At 16.9% G+C, this 7,295-nt stretch overlaps 1 protein-coding gene across 5 annotated transcripts in view; it reads left to right on the forward strand.

Moving 5' to 3' along the window:
* Positions 1–1,652: 1,652 nt before the first annotated feature.
* The window catches only part of LOC102680489 (ATP-binding cassette sub-family G member 4), a 16,768-nt gene continuing 11,125 nt past the window's right edge, over positions 1,653–7,295 (forward strand). For 2 of the 5 annotated variants that reach the window (XR_422888.2, XM_031514632.1), the window contains exon 1: positions 1,656–1,930. The gene's annotated coding sequence lies outside the window, so the exon portion shown is untranslated. Of the gene's footprint in view, positions 1,931–7,295 lie in introns of all 5 variants that reach the window. The other 3 variants (XM_006624573.2, XM_006624572.2, XM_006624574.2) reach the window with 3 other exon arrangements.

Raw genomic sequence — 7,295 nt, forward strand, 5'->3', positions numbered from 1 at the left:
ATACAATTAGATTATTTATGCAAAGTAAAATTTTTATATTAAATTTAAATTTAAATGAATATATTTGAATATATTTTAATCTATTTATTTATATTTAATCTATTTTTTTCTTAATATATATTTAATTTATATATTACTATTTATATACTTTAATTTAAATAATATTTGCAACTGATTTGAATTTTATTCATATTTTTTATTATTGATAATTTGCATAAATATTATTTTTTTATATTAGATTATCATATGTATGTATATGATGTTCTTATTTTTATAAAATTGAAAAATATTAAATTTATATATCATTATATGAATTCATATATATTAGAATCTTTTGCCAAATAAGAAATAGAATCTTATTTAATAATTATTATATAATCTAAAAATGTTACGTTTTTAATACAATAAAAATCATTGTTCAATTATTATGAGAAAATATAAAATTATAATAAATTATTTATACAAAATCAAAAAAAGTTATTTTGATTCAAAAAAGAATTATTATTATTGTATGTATATATATATGCCTTTTTGCAAAGAGGACATTAAAATAAAATATTAGAAGATATTAACACGAGATGAAACAAGTTAAAGAATTAGAATATTAATATTATTAATGTTTACAATATTATTATAAATTTTTCATTAGTTTTTTCCAATTTTTTAAAATTAATAATAAAATATAAAAATAATTAACTTATAATCGATAAATTTTTGAAATATTTTAATGATATTTTTATTTAATTCTTTTCATAACTATGATCGAATATATATAATGAAATGTTACATTGTAACTGTCAATTAGTATTAAATTAATACTAAAAATTTACGAAACAAAATTGAATAATAAAGAAAATATGTTTACATATTAAATATATTTACTTCAAAGAATATTTATTAATTATTATATAATTGATCTACTATAACAATAATTTAATTATTTCTTTAGATTTTAAAATAAAAAAATACGTCGTATAGGAGAAAATTCTCTTTTTAAATGTACAATAAAGTTATTTAATTAATTAATTTATTAAATATTATATATAATCGTTAATTAATTTATTAATCATATTTATAAATAATTTTGATAATATATTTAAAGTAATATATAAAAAATATTTATGAATAATCAAATGTACAAAAGGAAAAATAAGAAAATAATAAATTGCTTTTTGTAACATGATTATTGTTTATAACTTTGAAAATAAATATTATTTGAATTCATATATATTTTTTTATGAATATTTTATAAAATTATATTTTGATATACAATTAAAAACAATATAAGATATTGTTTTATATAAGCAATTTTTATTAATTTTTATTTCATTTTGAAAAATTAATAGAGTTATTAAATTATTTTAATATTTTATATATAATCTACAATGACAAAGAAAAAAATATTAAAGGAAATAAACAAAAAATTTATTATAAATTATATACTTAGTATGGTAATATATTTAATTAATTAATTAATTATAGATAATTGAAATAAGAAATTTAAAAATCAAAAAACAAAAAAAACAAGTGCATAATAGATAAACGAATGTAAAATATATATACCTACTTGAAAATCGTTGCGTGAAATAGAAAAAGAGAGGGGGCGTTATGCTCCCCGATCGGCAAACGAACAGTGAGGGGAATAAAAACATGATAGGGGGAGGCAGTATAGGGAGTCATGCGAGTCGATCAGCGGTAGTCGGTTAAATTCTCGCGCATGCCACGCGTTTAACGGTGTTGTAAATTTTCACAAGTGGTCATGTCCGTGACATTTTTGCCCGCGCTTTCATAGTCACAGGTTTGTAAATCAAACAACGCTATGTATTTAAATACATGTATATTAAAATAATAGCCGAATTAGTTATAAAAAAATCGATACATTAAAATTATTTGATGAAAATTGACAGCAGATTTATTGCATTTTACCCTGGTAAGTGTGTATTTTTAATTTTCTTATTAGCGTGGCGAATAATATAAAAGCACATGTTTGTAACCAGTAAAGAATTTATTTTGAAAATGTGATGAATTAAATGAATTAAAAGTTATTAATATTATTAATATATAATTCAATAAATTTAAAAAGAATTAAATGTAAGTTGCAAGTATGATAATATTTTTTAATCTATTATTTATATATGTACTTTTAAGAAGTAAAAATCTGTTCATAAAAATATTTACAAAATATATTGAATTATAGATATTCATGAAATAAAATGTTAAATTTCGAAATCTTTTTATTATTGCAAAAATTCATGAATTTATATTATTAATTATAAATTTTTAATTTTTTTCTGTAAGAATCATTAAATTTTTTTAAAATAGTGATTTAAAAACTTTATTTTATCTAATTAATTATATATTTAATATATATATTTTTTTATTTAGATTGTACGTAAAATAAATATTTTTTAATTATTTTGATAAAATAATTTTATTTTTATTAAATCATTTTCCTAAATTTTTCTTATAGTTTATTTAATTACTGAAGAAAAGAAAGGGCAGGTTAGAAGTAAAAAACCAAAAAGACAAATATAATTACATTATGACAAATACGATATGTTAATGAATAAAAAAAATATGAAAAATTCCTTGCTTCATTTGAAGACAAGCAAAGATGATTGTGTATCGCTCGCGAATGAAATTCGCGATTCCTTTCACTGCAAAATGAAGAGGTTAACGACCTTATATAATAATAGATATTCTATGTTTTCTTATTTCTGTATTCTATATTTTCTTCATTTTTCTTGGTTTTTTTATTTTTAAATACCAATTGTTATCAATGTAAATTCAGTATTTTTTAATCAAATATGATTTATTTTAAATTATTAGAAATAATTGTTAATATAAATTGTTAATATAAAATAATATATCATCAAATAATATATATATAAAATAATATTAAGAATGAATCAAATAATTTATCACGTCGCTTACAGAAACGCGAAGTGATTCAAACTCGTCCTTATTCAGCTGTTTTGTCCTACTTTATATAACACCTTTGGAGAAGAACACAGGGAAATCGCAAAATCATTCCGGACTTCGATTAAACTTTAATATGTGCATTAATATAAAGTACAATACACATAAAATAAAATTTGAAAATTTCTTAATACACTAATAATAATTATTAAAATTTAAGAATATGAATTAAACAATTTAATAATATTATTTAATTCTAAATTTCAACAATCATATAAATAAAAATTTTATTTTATTTTCAAAGTTAAAATAAATTTAAATGAATTCACAAAAAAGAATTAAATAAAAAAATTGATTGCTTCAAATATTTTGTTAGTTTGTTAGCATTCAATGTATATATTGTCAATCATATTTCAAGTTTCTCAATCTTATCATATAAAAACGATCAATACACATATGTATTATTAATATAATATTAATATAATATTATTAATAATTAATATAATATATTTAATAATATTATTAAATAATTATAAAAATGTTGAAAATTTTAAAATATTGATAATATATATTGATCATATGAAATTATCGCTATTTATGTTCCGAGATGCAAATCATTTCAAATTCTAAAAATTTAAAGACAATATGAAAAAAATGAATAATAAAAAAGATACGATAGTTTTTTCTAAATTAAATTGCTATTTTACTTAAAATATTATTATAAGTGATTTTAAATAGAATACATTATTATATTTATATTATTTATTTTATTTTTAATTATCGTATTGTAATTATATTATTTTTCTATTTTTTTTCTATGAATATGTTTATGAATGATCATCAATATCAAGGTTAAAATCGATATATAATCGAAATATAAAAATATTGATATTGATATTTCACAGAAAATTCGTATGAAATGATTGATTGAACTTTGTGCGAATCGCGTAATGTGCGTATGTTGCTGATGTATTAATCATTCCATGTTATCAGTTAAATATTTAAAATAAGGATATTACAATCTAAATGGATTCTGAAAAATTCATTGGAGCGTAACTTTGCCCGATTTATTTGTCGTAATTATGAAACATTATCATTTATAATGACATTTAGTATAAAAATTAGATAAAAAAATAAAATTACTATTTCCTGTTTGAAAAAAAAAAAGTGATAATATGATTTTTTGTAAAGTAAAATAATTTAGTTTTCAATTATTTAAAAAAATCAATAAAATTAATATATATATGTATGTTTTTAAATCAAAATAAAAAAATAAAAAGATACATATATAAAAGTTTAATAAACTTTAATTTTGTTTATTTATTTACTATTATTTTGGTCAAGTTTGAAATGAAATAAAGATTAATAATTTTATGAATTATTTGAAAATAGATTTAAATAAATTGAAATATTGGATTAGGAAATAGGAATTAGAAATAGAAAATGTTTTAAAAAATAATTTTGATATATAATATATATAATGTTTCAGATTTTATAATTCAAAAATTTATTATTTTATTTGCTTTTTATTTCTTTTTTATATCTTTGTAATTTATATCTCTATAATTCAAAAATTTATTATTTTATTTGCTTTTTTTTCTTTTTTATATCTTTGTTAAATAAAATAAATATATTCCGTCATATAAAAATCATATAAGTTACATATAATAGATTATACATTAGAATCTATCCTTTTGTTAATAATATTGTTACATTTAGATAAAATTTTAATAATATTTTTAAATTTAATTACATGGAAAATTATTAAACATATATTTTTAAAAATATGACATTTAATTTTTTTGATTTGTCTAATTTTTCCTTATAACTTCTATATCTAGCAATATATATATTTTTCCATTTTTTTAAATTCTGATGTTATCATTGTTACTATTGTTGTGAAATAATAAATAAAAAAAGCTAAAAAAAGTAAAACCAAAAATAAAAGAAAAAATACAAACGCAGAATAAAATACATATTTTTTTATTTTTGATTTTTTTTACTTTTTTTTAAATATTGTATAATAAAATATTATATTATAAAATATTTGTATTTAGATGTGTTTTCTTCTTATTTATACTTTTATTATTTATTTATTTAATATTATGTAGCACATGTTATTTTTATTTTATTACTCTTTTATTACAATAATAAAATCATGTTAAAAATTTAAAAAATTTGAATCTTATAATGATTTAAAATTTAAATATTTTGAATCGTTATAAGAATAGATAAAATTATAAAATAGTGTTACTTTAAAATTTCAAGTTAGATGTTTATTTATCAAAATTTTAAAAATAAAAAATATGAATAGAAATAATTTTTTGCAAATTTAAATATTGAAGAAGAAAATTGTGATATTAAATATGGTAATACAATGTTTTTTATTTCTTTGTAATTTATTATGTCATGTTACAGGAGCATAATTTGCAAATAAAAATAAAAAAAAATATTTTTTTTTTGTCTAAAATAATATTCAATAATAATAATATTTATTATAATGTTAATAAATTTTCATTACATATTATTTTCATAAAATATGATTGTTTTTAAATTTTTGAATAAATGAATAATGAATATTGAATATGGAAATATAATGTAAAGATAATATAAAGATGATCAATTTTTATTTCTATCTTTCTCTGCATTCTTTTAATTTAATAAATATTATTAATGCCGGTTCTATGCATATAATATTTAATACCTATTTATGTATAATTTTGTATACAAATACAAATTATTACATAAATTTCATATAACATTTTTTCTTTCTATTTTTATTTCTAGATGATATTTTTGAAGAGAACATCCTTTATATAATCACTCCTTATTAGTAAAATATTAATAAAAGAGAGATTTAAAAAACTAATTATTATATTGCAGTGAAAGTTTAATGCGTAGTAAATGTACGTATATAAATAGTCTTACTAATTAATATATTCTTATATCTTAATACTAAGACTTTAGAGAAAGTATTAAATCAATATAAAAATATTTATTATTTCCATTTCTTAGTAAATATATTTAGTAAACAATATATATGTACATTGCTATAACATTAATAAAAATATTAATATTAATTAAAATAACTTATTAAAAAATATTTTTTAAATTATTGAACTGAATTATTGATTAGATTTTTTCGCGGATCATTATAGACGATCGACAATGTCGAGCGATAATTATTTTTTTATTATTATTTTGGTAATTTATTTTGTTTCAATATTAAATTAATTTTTATTGAACGAACATTGTAACTATTATAAATATTGTATGTGATATGTATATATATTGATTAGTAAATGTACATATTTACTAAATTGTTTTTTCTATTGCAATTATATAATATAAAATATAATGTTCTGACAAGAAATTCTCTGCAAAAAATACGAATCTGACTGATTAATTTCAATATTCTTAATGTATTCTGGAAGCATTATACCTAGAACTAAAATCATGTAACGTTGTGTATCGCTGAACGAAAGAAGAGATGCTCAACTTGCCTCTTGCTATCTCACAAAATTTCTCATTAACCGTGAATAATACATTAGAAAAAAAAGTAGATATAATATAATCATTTTTTAAATTATGTATATTTTTTATTAATGACACAATAAATAAAAGAATAAAATAAAAGCGATTGTTTTAAATTTATATTTCAAAATAATCTATACTTCAGAATGTGTCAATATTGACATTAAAATTGTTTTTATAAATAATATGATTATTTTAAAATTAAATAAACATTAAATTAACAAAAATAACTATTATATTTTTATAGCGTTAATAATTTTTAATATTATATAATATTTATATAATAATATTATAAAACGATGCATTTAATCATTAAAAATATCAAACTAATAAAATTAATCTGAAGTAAGAAATTTTTTTCATAATATTTATATTTTTTCTTTTTCTTTTAACTACTTTTTTCTTTTCATTAAACATTATATTATTATTATATATATATTTTATTGTTACGTTTTATCATTATAAATAATTGTTGTATTTTATTATCAATTATTTTTATTAATATCTGATTGTGCCTGTATTATGTAATTAATTAAATTCTATTATAAATTAAATATAATATATACATATTAATTTATTCGTGGGATATCTTTTGAAAATCGATAGTAGAAATAGAAAGAAATACAAAATTGATGAGTAAAAATTTCGATTGAGATTTATTTTTCGAGTTATAAGTTGTTTAATATTATGCTGAAGGTATTTATATTGTATATATATATCCGAACTGGACTTTGAAATCTATTTTCCACGATGATTTCATTATTATATTTAGAATTTAAAATGATAATTATATTTTACTATTGTTTTTTGTGTGATTATATTTTTTTATTAGGATTAATATA

The sequence above is a fragment of the Apis dorsata genome, unplaced genomic scaffold, assembly GCF_000469605.1.
Source record: "Apis dorsata unplaced genomic scaffold, Apis dorsata 1.3 scaffold_1085, whole genome shotgun sequence".
Taxonomy (NCBI): Eukaryota; Metazoa; Arthropoda; class Insecta; order Hymenoptera; family Apidae; genus Apis; species Apis dorsata.